This window comes from Sceloporus occidentalis, unplaced genomic scaffold (genome assembly GCF_023333645.1).
Source record: "Sceloporus occidentalis isolate IW3139 unplaced genomic scaffold, rSceOcc1.0.p SCAF_10, whole genome shotgun sequence".
NCBI lineage: Eukaryota > Metazoa > Chordata > Lepidosauria > Squamata > Phrynosomatidae > Sceloporus > Sceloporus occidentalis.
In genome coordinates this window covers 29,063,601-29,071,528 of record NW_028316990.1, presented here as the reverse complement: position 1 = coordinate 29,071,528, position 7,928 = coordinate 29,063,601, and the positions used below count along the sequence as shown (strand labels likewise).

General features: G+C 39.9%; 1 protein-coding gene across 5 annotated transcripts in view; it reads left to right on the top strand.

Annotated features, from left to right (window-relative positions):
* Positions 1-206: 206 nt before the first annotated feature.
* TBC1D24 (TBC1 domain family member 24) overlaps positions 207-7,928 on the top strand; it is a 42,148-nt gene continuing 34,426 nt past the window's right edge. For 3 of the 5 annotated variants that reach the window (XM_089476811.1, XM_089476810.1, XM_089476807.1), the window contains exon 1: positions 6,946-7,085. The gene's annotated coding sequence lies outside the window, so the exon portion shown is untranslated. Of the gene's footprint in view, positions 242-5,877; positions 5,960-6,945; positions 7,086-7,928 lie in introns of those variants that run through there. The other 2 variants (XM_089476809.1, XM_089476808.1) reach the window with 2 other exon arrangements.

Genomic DNA, 7,928 nt, shown 5'->3' with positions numbered 1-7,928 from the left:
GGTTTATTTATTTATTTATTTATTTATTTATTTATTTATTTTAAAAGCCCTCGCGCACTGCGCATGCGCACGCCGCCCTTTTTTTTGTCGAAGGGATTCAGCTGAGGCGCAGTCAGCGAGACCTGAAAGCGCATGCGCGGAAAGGGAAGGCGGGGTGTGTGTACGAGAGGGAGGGGGAGTATATTAAGTGCGCGTGCGCGGGCTTGGTCAGGTTTGCTGTCTGACTGAGTCGAGGCCGGAGGTAAGAGGTGCAGGCGGTTGTTGCGGCGAGGGGCGGGATTTGGGGTTTCTGCGGCGACCGTTGCCAGGCAACGGGGTTGGGAGGGGCGGGGGAGGGAGAGGGCTGGAGGGCGCTGAGGGAGAGACCCTCCTTGGCTCTTCCCTCCCTTATGGTCGCCCTTTTTGAATGCCTCCAAGCCATTCCTGGCTCATGGCGACCCTCTCATGGGGTTTCCTTGGCAGCTTTCTTCAGAGGAGGGTTTGCCATGGCTTCCCTCTTGAGGCTGAGGGAATGCGACCCACTTGCCCAAGTTTGCATTTACATTTATATTGTGAGCTGCCTCGGGTCCCTTTTTGCGGGCAGAAAGGCGGCATAAAAAATAAAATAAATTAAAATGGAAACCATAAATATTAATAGCTTATATTATTATTTTAATATATATTTATATTAATGATATTTAATTTTAATAATAGTTATGTATTATTAAATGTACAATATTTAAATTACATTAAATATAATATTTAAACATTTGAATTTAATAATATTTATATATTATTAAATATATGTATAATATTTAAATAATGTTAAATATAATATTTACACATTTAATATTTAATTTTAATAATGTTTATGTATTATTACATATATATATTTAAATAACATTAAATATAATGTTTATACATTTAATAATAATATTTATATATTATTAAATATATATATATAAAATATTTAATGTTAAATATAATAGTTACACATTTAATATTTAGTTTTAATAATATTTATGTATTATTACATATATATATTTAAAGAACATTAAATATAATATTTATACATTTAATATTAATAATATTTATATATTATTAAATATATATATAAAATTAGTGTTAAATATAAATACACATTTAATATTTAGTTTTAATAATATTTATGAGTTATTAATATATATAATATTTATACCTTTAATATTTAATTTTAATATTTATGTGTTATTAAATATATAAATAATATTTAAATAACATTTAATATAATATTTAATATTTAATAATATTTATATAATATTAAATATATATATAATATTTATATATTTAATACTTGATAATATTTATATTGTTATCTTTATATCCCGCCTCGCTGAAGGATTGAGGCAGCTTCCATTACTAAAATACACAACATAAAAATATATATTAATAACATAGCATAATAACATACCATAAACTTCACCCCCAACTCCCAAGAAGCCCACATCATTACAATAAAACATAATCCAATAATTATGCTAACAAAGTTGAACCTATTGCAGGGTTTTATTGGCAAGTTTCCTCAAGACGACCCTCCTCTTTGAAGCTGAGAGAGTGTGACTCGACTTGGTTTACTCAGGCTGCATCCACACGGGCGAAATAAACCAGTTTGAAACCGCTTTGTCTGGCTCAATGCTATGGAATTCTGGGAGTTGGGGTATGTTGTGGGGACCAGAGCGGAGCTCCGCTCCGCTCTGGTCCCCACAACATACTCCAACTCCCAGAATTCCATAGTCTTTATATGTCCCTTTATATGTCTCCTTCATGCCCTTGTTGGCTTCTTGTAAGGTACAAGGAAATTGTGGTGCTTGCGCACTCAAAGCAATGCATCTTAAGCTGTGCCATAAGAACCAGGACCATAAGAAAATGAGGACTGCTGTTCTGGTGCAGCTTCAGTAGCAGATAAATGAAGCAACTTCTTTAAAACTGGAATAAAGGTATAATAAAAGCCAGAGTTGAATATATGGTGATTCTACACAAAAAAAGGATTGTCGTCCACTCATTCACCGAGGGAATCGTGACTTTGGTTCTTTTTTTCTTTCCCAGTTAAAGGCATTTATATTTTCACTTCTCCGTGTGAACACAAAAGAAGACATGATTTCATATATGGACATTATCAGACAAGGGAAATTGGAAGTATGATCCAATGGCAATCCGAACGCAATCATGGGGTTTAACGTTATTGAATGATAGACTACCACATGCAATTTCAGGCAATGGGAAGCCAGTCCGAACACATTCATGGGGTTTCACCTTATTGCATGAGAGATGATCGCACGCAATTTCAGGCAATGGCAAGCTATTTTCAGGCAATGGGAAGTCAGTTGGAACGTAATTTGAATTCACGTAAATTGGCTGAACTAGCGAATTCACATGAATGCGTTCTGGCCCCATTTTGCCAAGACATCTCCTTTGTACCCATTTACTTGGGCACAATCCCAACAAAATTCAATGAGACTACCAGAACAAATATACTTAGAATTGACTATGCAGCTGTACTGCCCACTTAACTTACAACATGGTGCCATGTGCTGCCAACATCCCTTTGTGGTAATGCCACAAAACATTTGCCCACAAGTGACTTGAAGGTACAAACAACAACAGAGTATAGCATGGCGGTGAATGGGAACATTTACAGGGAGGACCAGTATATTAGGATTGCGCATCATGAGAGCTGTAGTTGAAGTAAGGGAAGACCTATCTCGCATCTAATGTGCAAGATCTAAAGCGAAGTAGTTGTTGTTACCACTTATCTCTAGAGTGGGGTGTTGATACTCCAAACACCTTGAGTTGATCATAGTTACAGAGCGGTTGTTGCATAAACACAATTGACTAGATTTAAAGGCCTGTTTATGTTTTTCTTAGTCGGGCGGTGTTAGGTTTTAATGCACTTGGTTGGTAAACTTGTAATCGCCAATATCCTGTGGGCTTGAATAAACATAAACCTGCCCTTAAGTTTATACTACTTGTGCTATGAAATTTGAGGGTTTTGTTTTTAAAGCAAGAGCCTCTCGGGGCTAAAGGCGTTTAAAATGATTTCGGTTGCTTTCTGGGTGGCTTTCGTGCAAATCCGCGTTTCACAATCTGGTGTCTTCCAGATGTTTTGTCCTAAATTACCAGCCTCAGTTCGTACAGCGAATGGTCAGATGATGGGAGATGCGATCCAGGCTAATGAAGCTCATCCCCAATACTGTTCTTCTCATGGTTTTCCCCAAACATCCATGTGTTTGTAATGAATTAATTGGGCTGATTCCTGCCATGCGTTGCTAATTAAGCCATCATTACTCATGACTCTCAGATAATAGTCTTTCCTATGTAGGATGGGAAAATATGTAGAGGAAAAGGAAGAGCTAATATCAATTGAGCAACAAAAGGCATATACATGAACATATATTCTGAGTCCGGAACATCTCTCAGATGAACGGAAAAGCAGTCATTACCAACTGGAATGCGGCTCTTATGTTTAGATCGGTGGTGCCCAAACTGTTCTCTTTACAGGATTTTGGACTTCAGCTCCCAGAATCCCAGACTATTGGCCAACGTGGCTGAGGCTTCTGGGAGCTGGAGTCCAAAATCTCTTTAAAGAGCACTGAACTAGATGGAAACATTTAATTTTGGGAAGTCAGGCAACTGCTACCTTGAAGTTTTCCAGCCTAGAATTTAACTGAGCGTTAAGCAACCCTGACTGCACTCATACCTGTCCTCTTTCTCAAGTTTAGTCCCATTGTATTTCTTAGAGATTGTGCCCAAGGAAGCAGGTGCAAAGGAGCTGTCTTGGCAAGATATATGAAAGCATGCCCTCTTTTGCATTCACATAGAGAACATATAATTGCCTTTAACTAGAAAAAAGAACCGAAGTGCCATGTTGGGAATTGTCCAGTCTTCCAGATGTGGTTGGACAGCAGTATTGCCACATTTCAAGAATACTGGAAATTGCCGTCTAACTGTATCTATAGGGACCACATGGCACCCCTAGCACCCACATTTTATAGTACGGTAACTACTGTTGTATTCCTGCCAGGGACATAGCTAGGATTTTAGGAAGGGGGGGGGGGTCCAGACTAAGTGCCACCATTATAATGGGGCTTGGGTACGACAGTGCAGCAACACACACCATTCATTTTTCTAATGGAAGGGGGGGTCCGGACCCCAAGACACCCCCCCCCCCTTGGCTACGTCCCTGTTCCTGCGTATGTGCTTTTTGGTATTACCCATTTTTGCTTATTTCTCTTCACCTGAACTGAATGCAAAATATGACTTGCATGTTTGAAGTCGAAGACTTTCATGGCCGACATCCATTTTGGTTTTTTCAGGCTATGTGGCCATGTTCTAGAAGAGTTTGTTCCTGACAACAGATGCTGGTGAAACATCAGGAATAAGCTCTTCTAGAACATGGCCACATAGCCAAAAAAGCCATAAAAAACTTGCATGCTTCCTTACTAGAAATAATACATGTGGATCTTCCACATGTCATTGAATAAGCTCTAGTCAGACATAGTATGTCTATTTCATGTGATTAAAAGCTTTGAATATTTGGAACCCATTGCATTCATACCATTACTGCCTCTGGGGTTCTTTGAACTTAGGCTGGTGAATAAGTTGAGGGGAAATTCAAAGTTGCCACAAGGGAGACAGTGGTAAAGATGGTTGTTGTGGTACTTGAGCTATTGTTGTTGTGTGCATTCAAGTCGTTTCTGGGCCCAAGTCCTGGGCCCAGTGCTATTCAACATCTTTATCAATGACCTGGATGACAGAATTGGGAGCATACTTATCAAATTTGCAGATGACACCAAATTAGGGGGAATAGCTAATACCCCAGAGGACAGGATCAAGATTCAAAATGACCTGAATAGACTAGAAAGCTGGGCCAAAGCTAACAAAATGAAATTCAACACAGAGAAATGTAAGGTATTGCACTTAGGGCGGAAAAATAAAATGCACAGATATAGGATGGGTGACACCTGGCTGAATGAAACTACGTGTGAAAGGGATCTAGGAGTCCAAGTAGACCACAAGTTGAACATGAGTGAACAGTGTGATGCGGCAGCTAAAAAGGCCAATGCTATTTTAGGCTGCATCAATAGAAGTATAGTGTCTAAATCAAGAGAAGTAATAGTGTCACTGTATTCTGCTCTTGTCAGGCCCCACCTAGAATATTGTGTCCAGTTCTGGGCGCCACAATTCAGAAAGGACATTGAGAAACTGGAGCGTGTCCAAAGGAGGGCGACAAAAATGGTGAAGGGTCTGGAAACCATGCCCTATGAGGAACGACTTAGGGAGCTGGGGATGTTTAGCCTGGAGAAAAGAAGGTTAAGAGGTGATATGATAGCCCTGTTTAAATATTTGAAAGGATGTCATATTGAGGAGGGAGCAAGCTTGTTTTCTGCTGCTCCAGAGAACAGGACCCGGAACAATGGATGCAAGCTACAGGAAAAGAGATTCCACCTGAACATTAGGAGGAACTTCCTGACAGTAAGGGCTGTTCGACAGTGGAATGCACTCCTTCCTCGGAGGGTGATAGAGTCTCCTTCCTTGGAGGTCTTTAAACAGAGGCTGGATGGCCATCTGTCAGGGATGCTTTGAATTGGATTTCCTGCATGGCAGGGGGTTGGACTGGATGGCCCTAGTGGTCTCTTCCAACTCTATGATTCTATGATTCTATGATTCATGGTGATGCTAGCATGGGGTTTCCTTGGCAAGGTTTGTTCAGCGGAGGTTTGCTATTGCCTTCCCTGAGGCTGAGAGAATGTGACTTGCCCTGAGTGTTGTAGTTCAACACTCAAACCACTGTGCCACTGGCTTTAAATGACTTCAGATGTACAAACTTCAGCCCTCCAGATGTTTCTTTTTTTACTTTAGCTCCCAATATTCCTGACAGTTGGCCAAGCTGGCTGAGCTGGACGCTTAGAGGACCAAAGTTTGGGACTCATTGGTCTAAAAGGTCTGTAATACATACCCTTAATCTACATCCCAAACAGCTTTGATGATGGACTTTTCTTTCAGTGGTTATATGTTTTCATTATCTTTGCCCTTTTAAAGAGCAGAGACACTGGCAGTTTTACATGGTTTCTGATGACTTTGCAACTGCGATTTCGAAAGAGGGGAAATGATTAAAAATAACAACCTGTTTGTGTGTATGCACAATACAAATTGATTGGGCTTCCTCATTACTATATGTGTGCCTTGCTCACTACTACTTGAAAATGTTTGGCGCTTTGCAGCCCAGTCAGAAGCCTGCAAAAGTAGTAGTAGCGGAAGCAATAGAATTTGGGAAAGATGATAACTTCCACTGGCTCAGATATCTGGTGGGTTTAGGGAGCAAGAGCCCTTAAAAGTAACTTTTCCAAGCTCAAGGATTCCACTGAAAACCAAAAATATCCCTCTGAGAAGAGCCTGGCGCTTTCCATTTCTAGCAATTTAATTGCATTTCCCCAAGAAAAGCTGTAGAATTGCTTCTTCTATGGAGATGGCATAGATGGAAGCAATGGTGGGCTAGATAATATTCAAGTAGGGGAAAGTTTTGTAGCATGTTCTGCTGTTATATTTCAGTATAATAGCTGAAATGGCAATCTCTAAGGAAGCTTGTTGTTGCCTTCAGGTTGTTTCCAACCTACAGCACCCTAAGGCCATGGGGTTTTCTTGGCAGGATTTGTTCAGAGGAGGTTTGGCATTGCCTCCCCCTGAGGCTGAGAGAGTGTGACTTGCCCAGTGTCACCCAGCGGGTTTCATGGCCAAGTTGGGAACTGAACCCTGGTCTCCAGAGTCATAGTCCAACACTCAAACTACTCATATCTAGCTCTTTCTTACTTACTCTTAAATAAAAACTGAATAAACAGTTGATCATCTTAGAGCATGTGGAACCTGTCTCTTCTCACTTGCTGCTTGGCTGTGTCCTTTCACTTTATTTATACTGCAGGACAGTAGAAGAACAGGGTTCAAATCCCCACCTGACTATGGACACCCACTGAGCAACCTTTGAGCAAATTGCACACTCTCAGCCTCAAAAGAAGGCCAAGGCAAACCCTCCCTGAACAAAGAAAAGAAGAAAACTCAATAATAGGGTCACCGTAAGTCAGAAATTACTTGGAGACACCCAACATCAACGTATGGTCAAATTGAAATTGACAATATTTGCCACAATTCTAACAGCTGTAATGGTTGGCACTACACTATCCTTTTTTGTGGAATGGGTGCCAAGAGCTGTCAGTTTAAATAAAGGTACAAAAGTGTAGATGCCAAGGCTGGCCATGGTGAATTATTCACTTTAAGTGGACAAGTTCAAAAATTAACAGAAGATAACAAGTATGCCCAGTGATAAGTGAGGAGATCTGAAAAGCCAAACCCTCCCTTTTTAATGGGAATTTGCATCCTTTCCATGGAATTTCTCGGCGATGAGAAGCTGCCTCCAAATTTTCTAAACAATGCATTTAATTTCTGAAAATACCTGATAGGTATATAAGTAGAAAAATTCCGTTGTTACATAGATGATTCATTTGAATCATGTTTACCTGACCCCACAGACTCAACTTTAGGCCCACCCATCTCTGTAAATCTTGTGCAATATTTTTTATTGACCGAAGTTATCTAAGGTGTATCATTAGGAACAATTAAATCCAAATATGTAATAGAATAGAATATGACAGTCGTAGACCAGCACAAGCAGGAGGTAGATCTGTAAAAGAGCTTGTAGATGTTAATGAGATTACTCATTGCAGATGGGTATTACTTATTTATTAATATGACAGTTCCTTGCCCTCAGGCTTGCAGTCTAGACAAGACATACAAGGAAAGGGGAATGGCGGTGGGCAATGAAGTCTAGATTGTAAGCCTGAGGGCAGGGAACTGTCAAATTAACAAGTAGGTAATATCCATCGGTAATGAGTAATCTCATTAACTTTTACAAGTTATTT